This window comes from Xenopus tropicalis, chromosome 8 (assembly GCF_000004195.4).
Source record: "Xenopus tropicalis strain Nigerian chromosome 8, UCB_Xtro_10.0, whole genome shotgun sequence".
Classification (NCBI taxonomy): domain Eukaryota; kingdom Metazoa; phylum Chordata; class Amphibia; order Anura; family Pipidae; genus Xenopus; species Xenopus tropicalis.
Genome location: NC_030684.2, coordinates 88,895,016 through 88,916,242, shown reverse-complemented (window position 1 = coordinate 88,916,242; position 21,227 = coordinate 88,895,016). Strand labels below are relative to the sequence as shown.

General features: G+C 37.1%; 1 long non-coding RNA gene across 1 annotated transcript; it reads right to left on the bottom strand.

Moving 5' to 3' along the window:
* Positions 1 to 1,171: 1,171 nt before the first annotated feature.
* Positions 1,172 to 16,032, bottom strand: LOC100487403. The gene is made up of 2 exons (XR_208935.4): positions 15,365 to 16,032; positions 1,172 to 1,983 (listed from the first exon to the last, which is right to left on the bottom strand). It is a non-coding gene; the product is annotated as an uncharacterized LOC100487403 (long non-coding RNA).
* Positions 16,033 to 21,227: the final 5,195 nt, after the last annotated feature.

The following is a 21,227-nucleotide window of genomic DNA, read 5'->3' as shown; positions in this document are numbered from 1 at the left end:
CTCTTCATGTATGTTTTGTGGCACAACTCTTTCATATGCAACGGCCCCTGGGACAGTAATGACATGCTGACCAATGTGCTCTGTTATGAAGCATGTAGTGTTTGGTTCACTTCTCTCCACCTCCGTTTTGTAGGCAGGTAGAGAGAAGCGGGTCTGCTCCTATACGCTCCTGTGTTTAGGTACACTGACAGGCTGAGCTTTGGCCTGAGTACATGGAGCAGAGATTGGCCCAAACAATGAAAGCATTCATTTTTGGGCAGATCTCCACTGCGTGTAGCTGTAGTCAGGCCGTATACCATGTGTAACTATACTCCGAGTTTGGTCTCTATTAAGTAATTGCCTTTTGTGGTGTTGTGTCACCTTATATGGAGAGAGATAGTGAATATTCTGTTACCCCTTACAGTACATTTAACAAATGGTGTCCAAGTTTTGGAAGCACGTGAGAAGACCTAGGGGCTGATTTACTAAGACACGATTTCGAATCCGAACTGGAAAAATTCCGATTGGAAACGAACATTTTGCGACTTTTTCGTATTTTTTGCGATTTTTTCGGCATCTTTACAATTTTTGCGTAAAAACGCGAGTTTTTCAGCGTCTTTATGATTTTTTTGTAAAAACGCGAGTTTTTCGGCGTCTTTACGAAAGTTGCGCAGTCGCGATTTTTTTTGTAGCGTTAACACTTGCGCGCAAAGTTGCGCCTTTTTCATAGCGTTAAAACTTAAAAGGCGCGACGTTTCGCGCAAGTTTTAACGCTACGAAAAAATCGCGACTTTGCACAACTTTCGGAATGACGCCGAAAAACTCGCGTTTTTACGCAAAAATCGTAAAGACGCCGAAAAACTCGCGTTTTTACGCAAAAATCGTAAAGACGCCGAAAAAATCGCAAAATTACCGATCATTACGAAAAAAACGCAACCGGACGCATTCGGCCTGTTCGTGGGTTAGTAAATGTGCCCCCTAGTGTATGCTGTACTGCTAGCCAACAGCAAAAATACTTGTAATTCCTTGAAACATTCAAATCTTGGGTTCTGAAACCTGATAAACACCCCATGCAAGTATCACTTCAAATGCTAATATACAGAATCATGATTGAAAGACATGTTTGGGACCTTAGTTCTTCACTTGAAAGAATGCTACGACTTGAAAATGTTGTGTAAAATTTACCAAGTTATTGGGTTTTTTTCAGTTTTATTGTACTGCTGGGTTCTGTCCTGATTCTGGTTATTGGCATGTCTTACTGATGGAACCTTTGATGATGTTGCCTGCAACTAAATATAAGTATCCCAGACATTCCTTAGGAGTGAGAAAGTTCACATAATAACATAAAAAAAATGTTGTATATGAGTTATTTGTACTGTAAAAACATTCTAGTCATTGTATCATCCATCATTATGGATTCCAGAAAGATCTCGTATTTAAAAATTGATCTCAAAGATTTTGCTCATGCTAAATATATAATACTACAGATCTTTTAAAATGCAAATTCAAAACAAATAGAATAAAAAATAGGACCTTAAAAAAATAGGAAAGAAACACCCTTAATTTTAGCCCATAATGGCAAAATGCATTATGTTTTTTTAGTAAAAGGAATAGTAAAACATAGCATTGTCATCAAATTTTTCTTTTTATAAACCAAGCTGTCCATGACAAATCATTATAATAATATGTTAAAGTCATATTAGTATTCCAAGAACATTATCCAGTGCGCCTTAATTAATCTTGGGCTCAGTTCATTGCAGGGCCGCCACCCTACGTGCTCACTGCCACATCTAGCGAGGGACCCTCCTGATACCCGACTTATAATGTTGTATAAATGTAGACAAAAATGATTACAATCAAATTCAGAATTGTCCCAATGATCCCAAGCATTGCTAGAATACTTTCTTCTTTGCTCTCCTTTTCTTGACTTTCTTTGTCACCTTCAACACCACCAATGATGACCATTTTGGTCAGGACTTCCAAGGCACCACTTTCTTGTCTTACCTACAATAAAATACAACAATAATTAGTACTGTACTGTGAAATATAAAACCAATTTTAAGACCTAGCAGAAGGCAAAACATCTATCTACAAATCTATCTAGATCTGTCCATTTATCTAATAATACATCAAGGAATGATCGTGCAATTTATGTTCATCATTGTCAACGCTTTTACTGTATATAAAAAATATCAATGTACCCTCTTGGATAAACAGGCTTAAATGACAGGAGCTTCTCTTTCTGTCTGTTTATTCAAGGTTATACATTTGTTATTGTTCTAAATAATGAGACAATTACATTTCCCAAACTAAACTGATCACAATCATGAACTAAAGGATCACAAATTACGCTTATATTAAGAAATAACCTAGTACTAGCAGGCAAGTAGGTGACATGGTAAACTGGGTTCCATGGCAGATAGTTCCTTGCTGTGTTTTACTACCACTTCAGTTACATGCTCTTCCTGGTAAATTAACTTTTTACTATGTTGTGATTGCTAGAAAGCAAGCTAAATTTCAGACTAAATTTTTTTATTGGATCTAATCCACTTAGGTCGTAGGATGTACATGGCAGGGATTTCTTTCATTTTCTGTCTTTTAGCGTATTGGTGCCTACATTCTATGTGTTTATTTTCTGTTATTGTATTGTTCCCTATCTGCTACACTGCCTAAATGTACAGTGTTGTGTATACATATATATATATATATATATATATATATATATATATATATATATATATATATATATAAACAAACATATACAAACATACATGCATAAATCATTATTTATATTGTTCTGTGCTTGTACTTTCTGATATCCAGACCACTACCTGCTAATATGGAAAGCTGCAGAACAAAGAATAAAATCTTAAGACCATATACCAAGGGGCCCATTCATTAAAGTACAACAGGTCCGATTACAAAAAAATTTTTCTAAAGTTTACAACTTTTGCGTATTTTGTTTTTACAACTTTTGCATCAATTTGTGCATCGTATTTGTCGCAACGAGTATGAAAGTTTTGGATTCATTCAAGCTTCGGTATCGCAACTTTCCTTGGGCCAGGTTGGAGCTGCAGAGTGCCATTGAGCCCTATGGGAGACTTTCCTTGGGCCAGGTTGGAGCTGCAGAGTGCCATTGAGTCCTATGGGAGGCTTCCAAAATCATGCACTGAAGGTTCAAAGTCAGAAAGGTTTTGGCGCCGTTTACGATCATTCAGATACAAAAATTTCATAACTTCTCAGATCGGACCACAATATTTTCATCCAAGCACGACGCGACTTTTTGCAAAATTAACGCACATCAGAAATTTTCGTATTTAATGTGAATTTTCGCAAATTGTACTAGTAATTCATATTTTAATGAATCTGGACCCTAGAGTACTTGAAAACTGCTGCAGCTGTAATCATTAAAGTGAAGTTGATGACCTTTCCCTAACGGTGCAACAGCTTATTCTGAGTTTAAAAAGCAATTAAAGTTGCTGCTTTTTTATTTTCAATACCTGCAAGTACCTGCAGCCCTATGCTATGAAAGAGGGCACTCCAAGCATTTCCACTCCAAGTTTCCCTGCTATCTTTATGCTACTTTGCTACCACTTCCATCTGAATGTGCCTCACTCTGCTCATACAATGCACCTCATAAATAAAGGAGAAGGAGGGCCGTGTCAGAAAGGTAAGTTAAGCTGGTTGGGGTATCGTCTGTCTTAAGTGGCACAGGGCTATAGGTGTTTTTATTGACTTTAAGGTTTCTTTAACGGTGTTTAGGACATGTTTGAACAAATCTGCCATGTGTGGACAGAAAATCATATGACTGATATGCTTTTAGGTAGTATGGACATATAGTAATATACAGACTATGCTTGAAAGGAGACCTTACATAAAACAGTGTGTTAAATGAATGCATCTGATAAGAATTATAATAGTCACCACATTACCATTACTAGATTGACATAAATCTGATTTATTGATCACCCAGCACACTACATACACACCTCATACATACATTTCTCAGCTTACATTTACATCAAATATCTGCCAAGTTCTCATCTAATGCCTTTATAAATCTTCTTATTTTTATCATCTTTTAATGTCTTGTCACTTAAAGCTGTCATTGGTGTCTCATCAGTTACAGATATCAATGCACCACCCTATCACTGGGTACATTTGAGCATCCTTGACCCATATCCTTTATTAAATTGATTTATAGATTTGAAAGATTTATTCATATCATCTGTCTCCCTTTCCCTCTAGCAAATCTTATTTATATTAGCTTTTATCTTATACTTGATTTTTTTGGTACCATTTTCATAGCATTTTATATATTTCCTTCAAGTAGTCTGTAAAGGGTTAGTTGTAAGTTTAGAATACTAGTGTCACTTTATGGCTTAAAGTGAAAGTATACTCCTTGTTCAACATGAGCCTAATGTACTAAATAAACTTTCTGGCTACTGTTTTAATCATGAGAAACCTATGGTTTCTGATATTTCTTGATATTAACAGGGCATATATGGAAAGTGAAGCTACACCATATTTAGCCCTTGCAATGTAAATTATTAGATTACCTACCTGTTGTTTTATAGAAGGACCCCATTATGGACTGTAGGGGGATTATTGGTGCAATTATCTGTGTGGCAAAGATTAAATACAGGGTAGCTTTAATTTCCTTGTTTGCCCTGTTTACTCAAGATATACAAAAAAGTTATTTTGTGATGAAAACAATAGGCATAAAGTATGCTCAGGACAAGCCTTACTCAATGAATGTATGTTACGCAAAGGGGAATAATGCACCTTTCCAAGCTATCAAGGTACCCAAAGTTAGCCGCTTTAGTCTAATGGCACACAGGGTGTTTTGACAGGTGCTGCCCTCCAGCAAAGATGCCAGAAATGAACAAAAAGCCCTGTCTGGTACTGGATTTATGGCCTCAAAAGGCTCTACTCTATGTCAGAAACGCAGTAAGAAAGGTAGAATTCAGACCTCAAATACTTGTTACAGAGAAGAAATCTTTACATAGTTCAGTTCAGATCTTTTTACTGTCATCTCAACCACATAAGAAACATTGGGATGATATTGTTAAATTTCAGGCCTCAAATGAAGACAAAACACAACACATATTTGAAAAAAAGTGAATAATATAATATATATAATTATATATTAACACAGAAAAGAACTGAGCACACCCTAATAGTAATCAAATGCCCCAGGTGCTTGCAAAAACCATGTATATAGCAAGACAATGAGCCGCACACGTAGGGACTTTGTTGGAAAACAAAAAAATTTTTGTTTTCATTAAAAAATTTTTTGTTTTCTAACAAAGTCCCTACGTGTGCGGCTCATTGTCTTGCTAATTATATATTAATATATATATAAACGTTTATATTTTCTAAAGGATACTGTATGAGTATGGAATTAGGTAAAACCTTAATTGCTATTGATACTTTACAGAAGAATAGATTAAAGGGTTTGTTCACCTTAAAGTTATCTTTTAGTATGATGCAGACAGTACTATTCTGAAATAAATTGCAATTGGTCTTTATTTTTTACTACTTGTTTTTTATTAATTGTTTAACTTTTTGTTTAGTTGCTGCCCAGATTGAAATTTCAGCAGCTACCTGGTTGCCAGGGTCCAAATTAACTTAGCAACCAGGGAGTGGTTTGAATGAAAGACTGGTATGTGAACAGAAGATTACTGTTGAGCAAATCTGTACTGTTTCGCTTTGCTGAAAAATTTGCAAAAGAGGTGAAAAATCCACTTTTTTGTTGTCCGCATCTTTTTTTCAGGTGGAAGGCAGCTAGGTTACCAGAAATGGCAGATATATCCATGTTGAGGACACTAGTGGGACAGTGACCCTAGTAAATGTATCACAAGACTTTAAAGTGTGTGCACTAGTGATGAGCGAATCTGTCCCGTTTCGCCATAAAATTCGCAAACCAGAAAAAAAATTAGCGAAACGGCGTGATTTTTTTTTGTCGCTTGCACTTTGACACGACCGCACCTTTTTTTGTCGTGGCCACGCCCTTTTTTACACGACCGTGCCCAATTTGACGTGCAATGAATTTTTCTGCAGCGAATTTTCACGGAAGTTTCGCGAAACAATTCACCAATGGCGAAATGCGGAAATTCGCTGCAAATCCATGCCTGGCAAAAAAATTTGCTCATCACTAGTGTGCACCAATTTCACTTTTATTTGAATGATGTTTTCCATAATATGTATGAAATGACAAGGAAAAAATTGACCACATATCTGGGATACCACTGTAAAGGGATAAAGACACTAATATTTGCAGTATTTCTAAAATTGCCAACTAGTTAGCTAAGTATTTTCAAAATTTTCAGTGAGTTAGAATTTGTCACTAAAATTTTATGTTTTGACTCTTTCAAATGCTGATCTTAGCCTTCTAAACCCATCATGGTCTAATGACAAGTGGTCCTTTACAATGAACTCCAAAGTGCCTAAAAGGTAAATATGGGGGTGTGGTTGCAGATATATATGTATTAAATTCCCTCTACCTTTCTTCCAGGCACTAAAAAAAATACTATACATTTCTTTCATTGATATGGCTATTCTTTGCAAGGCAGTTTAATGCAAAATGTAATTTGTGTACATTATACATATACAGAAAATACAAATATTTTGGTGAATGCCAACATTAGATCCCCCTTGTGAAAATTCCACACTTCCCCCAGTGCACCTCTGGGAATTTCCTCACTCTACTAAAGGGCAGTAACAATCCACTGGAGAAATATAATTGATTATGTTTTCCAAAACATCTTTCCTTCTGCTCTCAAGGGAAGCTGAACAACTTTTCCCATAGAAAACAAGCTCAACATAACCCTCACTGACAACCAGTGGTGTTTAGTAAATAATATTGGACCATAAAAACTATTAAATTATTACTTTGCAGTTCTCCAATGTATGGAAATATGAACAAAATTATTTTTGATATATTTGTTCCTTTGTTAACACAGATAGCATTAAAGAAAAAATGCTTTGAATCATAGTTTCTGTTATTTCTTGAGCTAAATAGGCCAAACAGGGAAACTGAAGCGTTATCGCATGCTTTTTGCATTAAAATTGACGCGAAAAAAACCACACCATTCGCTAAAGTATTATCGCATGCGTTAAGTCGCATATCGCGTGCATTAAATAGCACGCAACCGAATTGCGTTAATTAGCGTGCAGAAATAATACTAACGCATGATTCACAAACACCCAGATGCGCTAAATATCGCATTAGTCTGTGTGAAAATTAACACCTACTTGGGACAGGCGGTATTATAGAAAAGTACAGTTCATGAGCTTTTGGCAACACAGAATGGACTTTGCAGTGGGATTTATTCAAGTCTGTGTTGGCCCTAGAGTCATGCATCCTCCAGTTTGCAGGGAAATAGTCATTTTCAGAACAGTAGTTTTCAGAAAGTAATGGCATATATGGCTAATATGGCGTGCGTTGTTTCGCATGCGGTGACAATTTGTGCGCGTTGCGTCAAATACCACACAAAAATAGTCTTAGCGACTTAAATATCGTAAACCGCATCACGTCTAAATTAACGCAAGTATCCTTTTAGTGAATCGTGCGTTAAGACGCGAAAAATAAGACGCAATAAAATTTTTACCGCATGCTATAAATAGCGCTTGTTTTAACGCACCTTGGTGAATCAACCCTTATTTTTGGTCTTTGTGAAATAGATATGGCAATTACAGATTGTATATGTGGAAAGCCCCTTAGGGGCACAGCAGGAAAAAATTACAGATTACCAGTTATCAGATAATTTCCTTGCATAATGGACTCCTGCTAACAAAGCAGTCACAACCAAGGGGGAAGTGAAGGGGTGTATTCTGGTAATGCAATTATCTACCTTGCAAGGACCAAACATGAAATAGCTTCATTTTTCCCTATTTATCTTGAGAAATAAGAAAAATAATAGTTATATATTTTATGTTCTTATTTTTAAACCAAGTGTATGAATTTACAGTAAAATCAAGCCCACCCAACAATGAGCTACCTCATTTTATTGAGAAAATGTGCAGTGTATCTAATTTTACTTGCATGCCTAGAGCTTATTCTAATTAAAGAGTGGATTAAGCCATTCAGTTGCCAACAACTGGAGTGATAATGAATAAAATAGAATATTAAATCTATGCAACAAAGACTTGGTTAAGTTTTCTTCTTTTTTTGTCATTTTTTAAAATAACATTTATCAATCTCAGCCATTTCTTGAGATGCCCAAAAGCACGGAACAGCTAACAGACCCTACTGTTACAAATCTTAGCTGTCAGATGTGTTTGAAATCATGTGGGAGAATTAGAGTGTGAATTGTTTTAGTCACGTTGACCAGGGCTTTGTGAAAAATGAAATATCCAGCAAATGGATAGTTAAAAAATACCTGCTAACAAAAAGTAACAAAGTCGCATAGCATAACATTCTCAACTGCAATATTATATGTAAAAGGGAACCAATACATAGAGCATTTTTACAAAATATTACAAAAATTACATAAATCAATGGAGAATTACCTGGCAATTAGAGACTTCCATTAGACCTAACATCTCATGGTTAAGTATTAGGAAAAAGGAAGAAAGGTTACAATAACCAAAAAAAACCTTAAATAAAGAAAAGGCTGGTGTATTAGGTGTGTTTTTATGTTTAATGTTCTCTGCAAACCTTGAAATATTGCTGCTGTTTGTTAGTCCTGCCTACAAATCATATTCCATTAAGTTATCATCACTTCCTAATGTTATGACTCAAGCTACAACCTATCTGATATTTCAGTGATGTAGAAGTGACCTTGGAGCTTATGACTCACAGCCCAAGGTTTATGAAGAAGATAAAATATATCAGTGCAAGGGTCTTCCACAGGGAAGAAAGTAGTTGTTCGGTGAAAGATATTTTAGCCATAGACATAAGTATTAAAAAATGTTGTTATTCTTACCACACATCTACAGATGTAATAAAAAAGCATAAACATTATTAATAAACATGTTGAATAAATGAATATATGTGTAAGGATATTGGATGTTATTGAGGTATTCCATGACTATATAAACAGAACACAGACTTCATATCCTCTACAACAGGGATCCCCAGCCTTTTATACCTGTGAGCCATATTCAAATGGAAAATGTTTTGGAGAGCAACACAAGCGTAAAACAAGTTCCTGGGGGTGCCAATGACAGTTATTATTGGCTATTCGATAGCCCCTATGTTGACTGGGTTTTTATACAATCAAAGCTTGCCTCCTTACAAGAAATTTAAAATTAAACACCAGCTTTGAGGCCACTGGGAGCAACATCCAAAGGGTTGGCGAGCAACATGTTGCTCACGAGCCACTGGTTGGGGATCACTGCTCTACAATATAAGCAGGAGTCAAAAGAACTGAGAGTTGTACGTCAGGAACAGGTGGAGAATCTCAGACTGATCACGGCTGGAAACAATCCAAAATATAAAGATGGACTCTGATCTGATAAAAGTCCCATTTTTATTAAGAGGTGCAAATACTTCTAGGAGTCCAGTGCTGTTTTGGAGTGTGTATTTTTGTTTTCTGACATACTGGTGGGTATTCCCCTTTGTTGGGATCTATATTGTTTTATGCAACAGTGCCTTTTTCTACAGTATCTTATCTATAATAACATCATGATTTTATGTAATCAGTATTTTTTTCCAGTGATCCAATGATAGTAGACTAATCAAAACTAATTATTCATAGTTGCTTAAAAGAATACTGTAGTGGAGAAACATGTTTTTAAAAAGCAGATTTTTTTTTAATTTTGAAATTTCACATGGGGCTAGCCATATTTTTTATTTCCCAGGGTGCTACAGCCATGTGACTTGTGCTCTGATAAACTTCAGTCTCTCTTTACTGCTGCACTGCAAGTTGATAGAGTGAGGTCACCCCCTCTCTTTCCCCCCAGCAGCCAATCAGCAGAACAGTGGGAAGGTAGCAAGATAGCAGCTCCCTGCTAAATTGGCAGATATAAGAATAGCACTCAATAGTAAAAATGCCAACTCAGTCCAACTCATGACTCCTCCTGTTACATGGAGTAGGAGTAACAATAGCTTATCTAAAAGCAGTTCTAATGTGTATTGCTGGCTCCTTCTGAAAGCTCAGAATAAGACGCAATGCACTGAGATGGCTGCCTACACACCAATATTACAGCTAAAAAAATACATTTGTTGGTTCAAGAATAACATTTTAAATGGTAGAGTTAATTATTTGTTAGTGGTAGTGTAATTTAGAAATAAAAAGTATACCATAAAACTCATGACAGAATCCCTTAAAAGACTAAAGGAAAAAGGAAGACTTTCGAATTGGCCCATATGACTTCATATTATATGTACCTCGTAACTGCATTTGCCACCTGTACCAGCATAGAAGATAGCCCTCTCTTGTGACATGTTAACGCTGAACTTAACACTGAACTGAATAAAGATTCCATTGTTCTGTTATGCCTTTTGTGAGGTTTTAGATGGCCAGATCATGCTTTATAAAACTGAAGCCGGTTTTGTTGGTGATATTGCCTACTAAAGACATTTTAGATTAGAATATGTATTAATGATACAGAAACCATAAACATTTAGGGGCTTATTTATTAAGTTTATCGAGCTTGTTTTTCTAAAACGATTAAACTCACATATTGAATGGTTGCTTATCTATTAATTAGTAAAACCTGTTCGAATAAAAAACTCAAGGTTGAGAATATAACTTGACTTTGCCTATAACAGCTGCCTTTGACTTCTATAGAAACTCGAAAGCTTTTGAATGGCAAATTTTTACATTCGAGTTTTCAGGTTTTTGCACTTAATAAATTCCAGACATTCATGTTTTCGAACCATAACTCGAGTTTAAGTTTTTGAAGCGAAAAAAAACTTGAAATGAAAAAAATAAAATTAAGATGGAACTTTTAGTTCTTAGTCTATTTGCAGCCCAACTCTGATTAAAGGGCAGATCCCTTTAATCAGAGTTGGGCTGCAAATAGACTAAGAACTAAAAGTTCCATCTTAATTTTATTTTTTTCTTATTCTATTTGTAGCCTGAGCATTCAAAACTGTCCAGCAACAAATTATGGTAAACTATGTTTCACCAAAACTTTTGTTGTTGGAGGCATAGGAGTTTGTCACCTGAAACACCATGAATTTACTTTGGCTTATGGTGGAATGGCCAAAAGGGATGTAACAGAATCTGTCCGAACTAGATCAAGGGAACATAAGCTGATGTCTCTGCTCCTCCTGGCTGAGCGACAGAAGGCTCTGTGGACTCTGCCTTGTAACATATTTCAATGTTTTTCTTTCCTTTGCCTGTGCCTGGCATTGCTGTTAGCTTTAGATGCATTAGGTGCAGCTACAGGTAATTGCCCAGTCAAGAGTTTAACTTAAGGGGGCTACACATGGTAAGACCTTTTCCCATTATCCCCACTTAATCTCCCTGAAATGCCATCCCATTGGCTAAAATGTTAATCGCTGGTGATATGGCATACACACGATTTGAACGATTTGCCGAAGTTGCCTTGAGAGGTGCCACTAATCTGTGTCACAGCCCTTAGTGGTCCTGCCCCTATTAACTGAGTTCCTGGCATGTATCAGCTGAGTCTGTTCCTGTCTTACTCTTCTTTTCCCATACTATGCCTTCCTGGCTTTGACAACTGTCCTGTTACTTGGACTTGTTTTGCCTGTGGCCTGCCCTAACCATTTACCTGCCTTTGGACTTGTTACTTCCTGCCACCTGCCTCAACCACTCGCCAGTTATACAGACTTCCCTTTCTGCTAGCACCATATGCCATTATATGCCACCATTATTTCTGCGCGAGAATTTACGCAATGCGGTAAAATTAACAAATTCGGTTGCGCGCTATTTAAGGACTTAAAGCATGCGATAATACTATAGCGAATCGCACGTTTTTTTTCGTCAATTTTAACGCAAAAAAGCATGCTATAAGCGTTATCGCACTTTTGTGAATCAACCCTATAGGCTGCTACCAGCCAGTTCAGAGAGCTATCCTGAGAGGACTTCATCTCTATTACTGAAAAGTTTTAAATCTGTTTCATTTAAAGTTGTCCTTGGATAATATATTAATGCAATATCATATTTCTGACACCAATTATATACATTTTATAGAGGGCTGCTATCAGATTTTGCCTATCTGTTTGAAAGAATAATGCAATAAAATACATATATTAGTTTTAATTCAGCATTGCAGAAAAGCTGGTTAGTGAGAACAATTACATCTAGTCCAAATATAAATTAATTGAATCTGAAAATTTCAGGGGACAAAATTGAGCGCACAGAGGTTACATGTTGAACAGCTGCTGTTGCTAGCAGAGCCACCAATCACTTTCTGACTTAAGGGAAATGATATCCACAAGCATTTGTTAATAATCTTATTCCTGAAGAGATTCTAGAGCAGCTGTGGTAAATAATGTCACTAACAATACAAAAGAAGTGGGATTTTGAGCCATAAACAAACAAATCTTCATCAACCTTCTAATTAAAAAAATAGAATCTGTCATACTTCTGGGGCCCTCTAAGAACTTACTTGAGGGATCTTTGGTTTCACCACATTGAAGCCTAAACATGAACAATGCTTGACATTTATTTCTTCACCCAGAAAGAGGTCCACAATGTGCCTGAAGCACTGATTTGTGTAAAGAATCATGAAAGAACTGTCAGCATCCAAAATAGAGGCTTTAGGGAGTATCTGGCCCTGCAAAGGAACCTGCTACAAAATATATTTTTAAAAGGTAAGCAATGGCATCCCTTTAAAACAAAGATATGTTGCTTTAGAAAGTCTTCTAGAAAAAAATACATCCACAGAAACAGTTTAGATAAGTAATAACAATGTCCTGCACTGTATAAATGTTAGAGGTCTGTTCTTACTGAGGATAAATCACATTACATTGGTTACCAATACAGCAATACAGCAGTTGCTCCTCTACACAGGACAAATCAAACAGTTTTCAGAGTATAACTTTTTGTGGCGACAAAGACACCTGTTGCCCTGAAGCTTGTCATACACATAACAATATTATAGCTTAAAATTAAGTTTTGTACGATTATTGTTACATGTATGGTTGCTCACCAGTTCTGGCCAATACCCCTTTGGCTATCAATTTTTTAAAATGTAATCTGCCAATTCACCATGTTGGCCAGTGGATGGTGTATCTGCAGAGGAGGAAGTGAAGGGGAGCCACATTTCTGCTTTACTTCTTGTGGTTTTACTTCATATGCTATGTGCAAGCTATCAGAACAATAGAAAAACATCCATACCATGTGTTGCCCCTTGTATGATCTAAATTGTGATCCCTTTTTTCTGTTTGGAGTGAGAGTAGACTTCTTTGTTTACAAGAAGTATTTACTTCTATGCCATAGAGTAGACCATGGCACGTTCTCTATTTTCAAGAGTAGTATAAGTAAGAGAAAGTGATGGAGTGCAAGCTATACACAATCTACAACTAAGAATTCTTAAGTAGTCATTTATTATATGCAAGGTCCAAAGTGCAAAAAAAAATCAAGCTTAATCCACCATGTTTTTTTTGCAGTTGGCACCATGCCATGCACTTGGAAAAATTGCTGCTGGTCTTCCTGTGTTCCCTCTGATGAATACAGCACTGTTTGTACTGGGCAGCAATTAATAGGAGTGAAACATAGGAGTTCCCCCTCCCACCCCCCATCCTATTACCTAACTCAAGTGTCATTCAGATGCACAAGTTAGGGAGTACCAGCACATATACGTCGCATTAGGGCCTTGTGCTTACTGCCTGCCCTATGTTGGGACAGGGTTGCCTTGCTCCTGCCAACACAGTATTCTTCACCTCATGATACCATTCATATCCAGCACAAGGTGTAGAGTGCAGGCAGAGGTTTCTAAATGAGTACTAAGGAGTGCACTTTTGCATTTCACCGGCATTAGGCGGTTATGTGTGTCCATGTCTATATGGGCACACTAAAAAGAATGAATTTCGTTTAGTCCGGCGCTCCCCTGCAGTTGAAGTGCAGGTGAAACACATGGCGAAACACCTGTAAGTAAGAGCATTAAGGGGCATGTGGAGTTAGTATATTTTAGTTGAATTTTTTAATATAAGAATTTAAGGGCGCAATAAAATTGAATTTACTTTAAATGAATTGATAATTAGATGGTCTCACCTACCATTTTTTTATAGTTTATTGTTTTCTTACCCTGGGGGACCAAAGGGGTTAGATAGTTGTGGGAATGCAATTTTTGTGAGGAGTATTATTTTATAGAGTGACTTTCTTAATCTATATATTCTAGGTTTTAGGTGGCACGTTTTTACTTTTTGTCAAAAACCTGCTTGTGGAAAAAATACTTGTTTTAAATGTCATTTGGCAGCAAGATAAAGCAATTGATTGCTGAAAAACAGTTAGGTCAGAAACTCCCTCATTTCTTCATCAATCAGTTGTCTAAACACGGATAGGTGAACATTAATAAATCTGCCCCTAAGTAAATGACCCCTTTAATCTTGTAACTGAAATTATTTGTAAAACTTGGAGGTGGACATAAATGGATAAAAAATCTATAATTTAATTCACCGTGGACATACAGTAAATCAAATAGCTTATAGAATTAAGAAAGCATACATGACCGGTCGGATCAATGAGCATTTATTTTACACAGGTTAAGGGAAAGTTTTATACATAATAGGTAAGGGAGAAGGAAATACTGTGTTTTATTGAATTAGAATACATATAGTTAAATGCAAGGTAGGAACATGAAGAGCTTCATTTAAAGCATATTCAAAGCTTGATAATTCCCCAGAGGAAAAATAAAATCTGAACAGTCAAATAACCTGCAAAAGGGGAGCTGAATTCCACTGTAAGTCATGGAAGAATTAAATCTACAATTAGGAGCTGAGGCTATAAAATACCTATTTAGATTCCCTTGACAGCATGGTATAGATAGATTCCTGGTGTATGCAGGAACGGGGTAACAGACCTGGTATTCAAAGGGAACGCTCTGTACAAGTTAGAGTAAGGAGAGATAGGCAGGGTCAAAGTTATTGTGTCTTTTAGTGCACAGTAATTTACATGAGCCAGCCCATTTCCCACAGATACGTTGAGATGGTTTGCTTAGGTGCAGATGCATAAACAATAGGTTTTAGTCATTGATGCTCTGGATTTCTTTTACAGTAGTAACTATAACTAATTATAGTGCAATTGTCAAGAACCCACCTGTAGACTACAGGTAGTTGGAAAAGCGAAATACCTGGTGGGGTAATGAAAGTTTGATACCATGGAGAATATAAACAAAAGTAAAGCATATTTTAAGGACTAGGTGCCATTATGGCACAGGAACAGTTAAACACTGTATTGTGGCATGGAGGGTGACATTGCTAAGATATTTTGTGGATAGAGCTGATTACCAGGTTAACTCTTACCGTACACAGCATCAAGGTGTGGATAGCAGCCCAAAATACTCAGATGGCAATGGGTTCCTCATATTTCTGTTGGTTGAGCAGAGCCAGAATTCTCCAACTCATTGTCCATGCAAAAACAGAGAATTAGCTCGGCTTCACTGTGTCAGCAAAAGACACAGCATGTGTTCAGAGTATCTCAAGCATCTCCTGCAACAAAATCCAGGCAATGCCATGGTATTATCCAATACTGGGATCCAGGTTTCAGACTTGGGTTTTCGAGGTCCAGATTCAACCAAAAAAAAAGTTATACCAAAGTCCCTATAGAATCTACCTAATCAGCAGCCATCCAGATAATTAATAAGGAATACACTTTTTGCCTTGCATCAATATACTTCTTCACAATAGTCCCCATAGAGATCTCTCTTTACTACAGAGCTGGATAAAGTCAGCTATTAAGACCTAAAACAGCTTCAGTAAGTATCCCTTCAGGTGTAAAACTAACCTGCCTGGATTCATATACTCTAATAGTAAGCACTGGCTCTAAAGATAAAACCTCCCTGTAAATGTGGCAGCTGCAGCGATGGAGCTGGATGCATGTTGTATGTGATTTGGCGAAAGCTTCTGTTTCACTGTGTCTCTTACATCTCCCTCCCCTTTTGCTTGGGATTTGCTTGGGCATCCCCACTCTTCTCTCTTGCTGTAACCCTTATGTGTCTCCCAGCCTCCTCTTTTATCTGTTTTGCCTCCAGTCATTGCTGGTTTAGATTTTGCTTAGTTACTTTTTAACCCTGTGAACTCTTAAGCTGCTGCTTGATAAAGAGCCTTGTCTGGAACAAGCTGAACCTATTTTTTGTAAGATAGAATTAGTTTTTTCTGCTTCCTTAACAATAATACCAAATAGAGCAGGTTTAATCATTAATAGTCACACACCCTCTCCATTGGTGTGCCTTTAATATCTTATCTAGGTACTTACCTGTCTAGATTCTGTGAATTCATCTTGCATGGATTTTAAAGAGACCAAAAAAATTCCTTCTCAGCCATAAGCATGTGAAGGTCTAGGTACAAATATCCATTAACCGCCAGTTCAAATAAACTTTAATGTTACATTAGTTATGCCCCCAAAGCAATGTGCACAATTTTATGTTTATGTAAACATAAATACAATTTTTAACAAATCACACAATTTTTAACATTCATTGTTTGGCAGAGGCTACTGGGAACTGTAGTTCATCAACAGCCGCAGCACCACAGTTAATTAATGACATGCTCACGTCAGAGCATATTAAACCTTGTTTACAAGATATTGCTGTTCAGCTGTTTTACTCTCCATCTCAGTGGAGCGCATACTGACATGGGAAAACAACACTGACATGCCTCTAGTGATTACAATATATTTAATTTTTACAGTTTAATGCTTCATTAGAACACATTTAGCAATGTAATGATTCCAAACACACAGCCACAAGCTTTCCTTTCAGTGGAACCTCTAACGTACCTGTTTCCATTGTCTGGTGTCTTCATTTAAACCATTAGAAAAAGACACTTAAATACAATACATTTAGAAAATAAAGAGGCATTACCAGAAAATAAAATGTCATCTGTGCCTACAAGCCCTGGTGTTTTTTCAGTTAAAGAAAAACTATACCCCGGAACAATATATTGCATAAAACAACTCATATGTAAAACCCAGTTTCATCTATATAAACCATTTTCATAAAAATATAATTTTTTAGTATAATGTGCTATTGGGTACTCCTAAATAGAAAAGGTCAACCCCCCCAGAATTATACGATGAACAGCGCACACAAACAAACCAAGGGCTCACGTATCGTACATGCTAGGCCGCATCAGCCAATTAATGGACAGAGCTCTGCTTTTTCCTCCCTCACTTTGTTCTGTTACAGTTAGAGCTGCATTATTTCCTGTCAGGTGATCTCTGAGGGCACAAACAGACCATCACAAAATGGTGACGCCAAGGAAAATATGTAAAAGGCAGTATTTACTGATATATATTCCAGTTTGGTAAGATTCTTTAATAGGCCACTTAATATGATATAAAGTATCTTTTAGTTAAGTATTCATTCTGAAGGTATAGTTTTCCTTTAACTAGCTATTTTCAGAATCTAAAATTAATTACATATATGTTCAATATTTTCAATATTATATTATCATTGTTTCATGATGCATGAACATCATGTTTTCTTAGTGCCTAACCAGTATTTAGAAATTGCACCAGGGTGTGGGATTGTATAGAATAAATATACAGTGGAAATGCTGTCCATAACATGTTCACCGGGGCTCTTGACCAATATAAAGCTCATACGTGGCCTTTTCTTAGCTTTTTTTTCCAATGAATGCTGGCATATAAAAACATTTAAAGCTGTTATTACTGCAAACGGTGGCACTACAAAATATGTGTAATATAAAAAGTGTGGGGATTGTTTTTTTTTTTTTTTTCTTAAAAGGGTACACCACCCAAAAAATTATTTGTTTGTGTAATAAAAGAAAATGTGGTTTTAAACAACTTACAACTTATACATTAATTAACATTTTAATGGTTTTAAAGATATACGTAATCGCTAATCGCATTTCTGTCCTTTGTGAGTGACCCTGAAAACCATGTAACAGGAGTCTGTTCTCCTCCTCAATCCGTTGACTTGCATCATTGTTTCAGGAGTCCGAGCCAGGGGAACAGGAAGGCAGAGAATGCAAACAGACAAACACTTCTTACATAAGTGTAGCCCACTTTAGAGAATGTGCTGCTACCTGCTGAGATCTAGTGGCGCTAACAGGATCCTGAGCCCCGCTTACTGTGGGGGAACAGATGTTGCTGTACTATTTGGCGTGCCTCCACCCAGGATAGGGACAGACTGAACTGTAACTCCCCTCCTGAGAACTTGATATTATACTTCCGCTTGGGGACTCCCAGCAATCCTGGCACCTTGCCCCCTCCCTTGGGGTAGATTCTTACCAGGCAGGTGGATCCTCCAGATAGTAAGACACTGCACTCAGATGTTATGATGAACTAAGTGATGTCTTTTATTGTAGCTTGACAGACAGTCGTTGCATAAGTCACAAACACTCAGGGAAACACTCTTTTTCTTAGGAGGCCCTCTGTCCTGGGATACCAGCAATACCCCTGCCAGGCGACCCTCTTTTGGGATTCCCTTCGGTACTTCACGCCAGAAGCCCCTCTCTAGGGCACTTCCCGGTACTCCCGCCAAGCGGACACCCCCTTGAGACCTCACCCCGGTAATATCCACCGGCTATCCCCTTTGGATAAGGCAAACCTCCTATTCCTTCCACTTAGTTCCCTGACTCCAGCAATGAGTACTGGGAGATCTTAATCTCATAAAAGGTCCTGTTGGGGCCAAGCTGCCCAGCTAAATAACCTGTCTACCACTCCTAGAGCGGCCTATAACAGTTAACTCTCTCACTAGACCCTGGTCTGTCACTAGCCTCTAGCCAGAGGGGTCCCAGGCAGGAAGACCTGGCAGCACATTGCTGCACAGCCTTATATACTAAGGGGCCCATTTACTTACTCACGAACCGGCCGAATGCGTCCGATTGCGTTTTTTTTCGTAATGATCGGTATTTGGCGATTTTTTCGGAAAATTATCGCGACTTTTTCGTTGCCATCCGAATGTTGCGCAAAATCTGGCGATTTTTTCGTAGCGTTCGGATTCATTCAAGCTTCAGTATGGAGACTTTTCTTGGGCCAGGTTGGAGCTGCAGGGTGCCATTGAGTCCTATGGGAGGCTTCCAAAATCATGCTAAGTCTGAAAGTTTCGGCCGCCGCTTACGAGCGCTCAATACGAAAAAGTCGCAACAAGATACGAGCGAATCGTAATGGCTACGAAAAAGTCGCGTTTTTTTGCGAAAATCGTATTGGTAACGAAAAAGTCGCGACAATTTCCGAAAAGTCGTAAAGGCGCCGAAAAAAATCGCAAAAAATACGAAAAAGTCGCAAAATGTTCGTTTTCCAATCGGAATTTTTCCAATTCGGATTAGAATTCGTGTCTTAGTAAATCAGCCCCTAAGTGTACCATCCTGTGGCCATAACCCTGAACTGCAGGGATACTCCCTTTCTTAACACAAAAACAACTAGGACCACCTTTAGGTGTCCAATTCCCTAAGGCCACCCTCTAGTGCCTGTCAAAGGAGAACCCATCCTAGGGGCCCAACTTTGGAGATCCCTACATTAGCAATTACATTTATAAATAATTTTAAAGGAGAACTAAACCCTAAAAATGAATATGGCTATATTTTATATACCAAACTAAGGTTTCATTATCTCTTTAGTAGTAATGATCTAGGTCTTCATACTTGTTACAGGATCTCCCCTTTTGTTAGAAGTGTCTCTGGGCTAAGCTTATGGGTTGTTGAAAATTATCAAAAATAAAACGAGGTTCACTTGTCATATTAATTGATGCTACAGGGCTATAGGGTTTCTGAACTGCTGCTTCCAATAATCTGTGTTATTTATTAATCAACCTTATACTGTGACATTTATATTTTATATATACATAACTTTATATTTTAAATATATATATAGCGAATAAACTCAAAGTACTCACAGCATTTGACCTGAAATATACATGATATTTATTGTTTCATCAGATTGCCATCAACGTGTTCCCGATTCACCTGGGACTATCGTTTTTTTTATAAATATATACATTTTTTTTAAGTTAACAATTTCTTCGCACTGTGTAAGTTTCTTATGCGGTTAAGGTAACAACTGAACTGATATTCTGTATATACAGTATATTGTGAGTCTGTCCCCAAGCTCAGTAACTTAAAGTGGCACAGAGCATGTGCAAAAGGTGCAATGAATCAATAGAAAGAATAAAAGTGGTTTGTAGTAGTTTGTAAATAAAGTATTACAGAAAACACAATTTCAGTGTAGAAGTTCAGTGAAATGATAAATTGGGGTATGTTGCTTACTGTGGGACAATGATGCTGAGTAATATATTGAACCTAATGGGCAGGTGTCTTTTTCTTGTTTTTTGATTTGTTTTTTTCTACTACTATACTATTCCATCTTTTCTGCAGTACATCCCGATTTGACTAATGTCTTTCCTTAGTGTCTGCCATCTGTGGCCCCCATAGCTTCAAAGGCTTCTCCGTCTTTCCAATGTTTTGTTCAGACCTGCTACATAAAACAAAGTTTGCATAGGGCTCTAACTTGAAAGTAAACTAGAGATTTAAGTAACTATCAAATTCAACCAATCCCATGTTAAGTAATAGTGCAATTAAATATCTTAATATTAGTAGTTCACAGCAGAACAACTGGAAAGAAGAGTAAACACATAGAGAGAAACAAAAGAAAAGAGAAAAAGAAAAACTAGGAAAAGGTGAAAAAGAAGGTTAAAGAAAAACATGAGCAGATAAAACATTAGAAGTGGTGGGCAAAGGGGAGAGGAGTTAAGGAGAAGAGAAAGAAAACTATTGAAGGGAAGAGACAGAAGGCAAAACAGAAGTAAAGTCAGAAAAAGACATGTACAAGGAAAAAAGACAGGACTGAAGAAGATCTGAGAACTGTATCTACATAAAATTAGGGGCAGTGTTGTATGTGTTTGTTGGGTGCGTATTTAAACAGAGGGATGGTGACTTAGAAGAAATTTGTATTGTGTGTGTTAGCTCTTCAGTATCTGCAAGTACTCATAGATAAGGCCATCAACATTACAGATATAGAATAGAGCTGTTTTAGGGTATAGTGTTGGATATTTATTCTCTATGAAGTTTAAATCTTTTTCATCTATATATTGGCATACAGCAGTCACAATTCTGGCTTCAAATACTTCTGATTCCATAAACTATAGAACAAACAGATGGCAAAACAGATTTACTCTAGGTAGACATTTTTAAAAGTGCTACATTG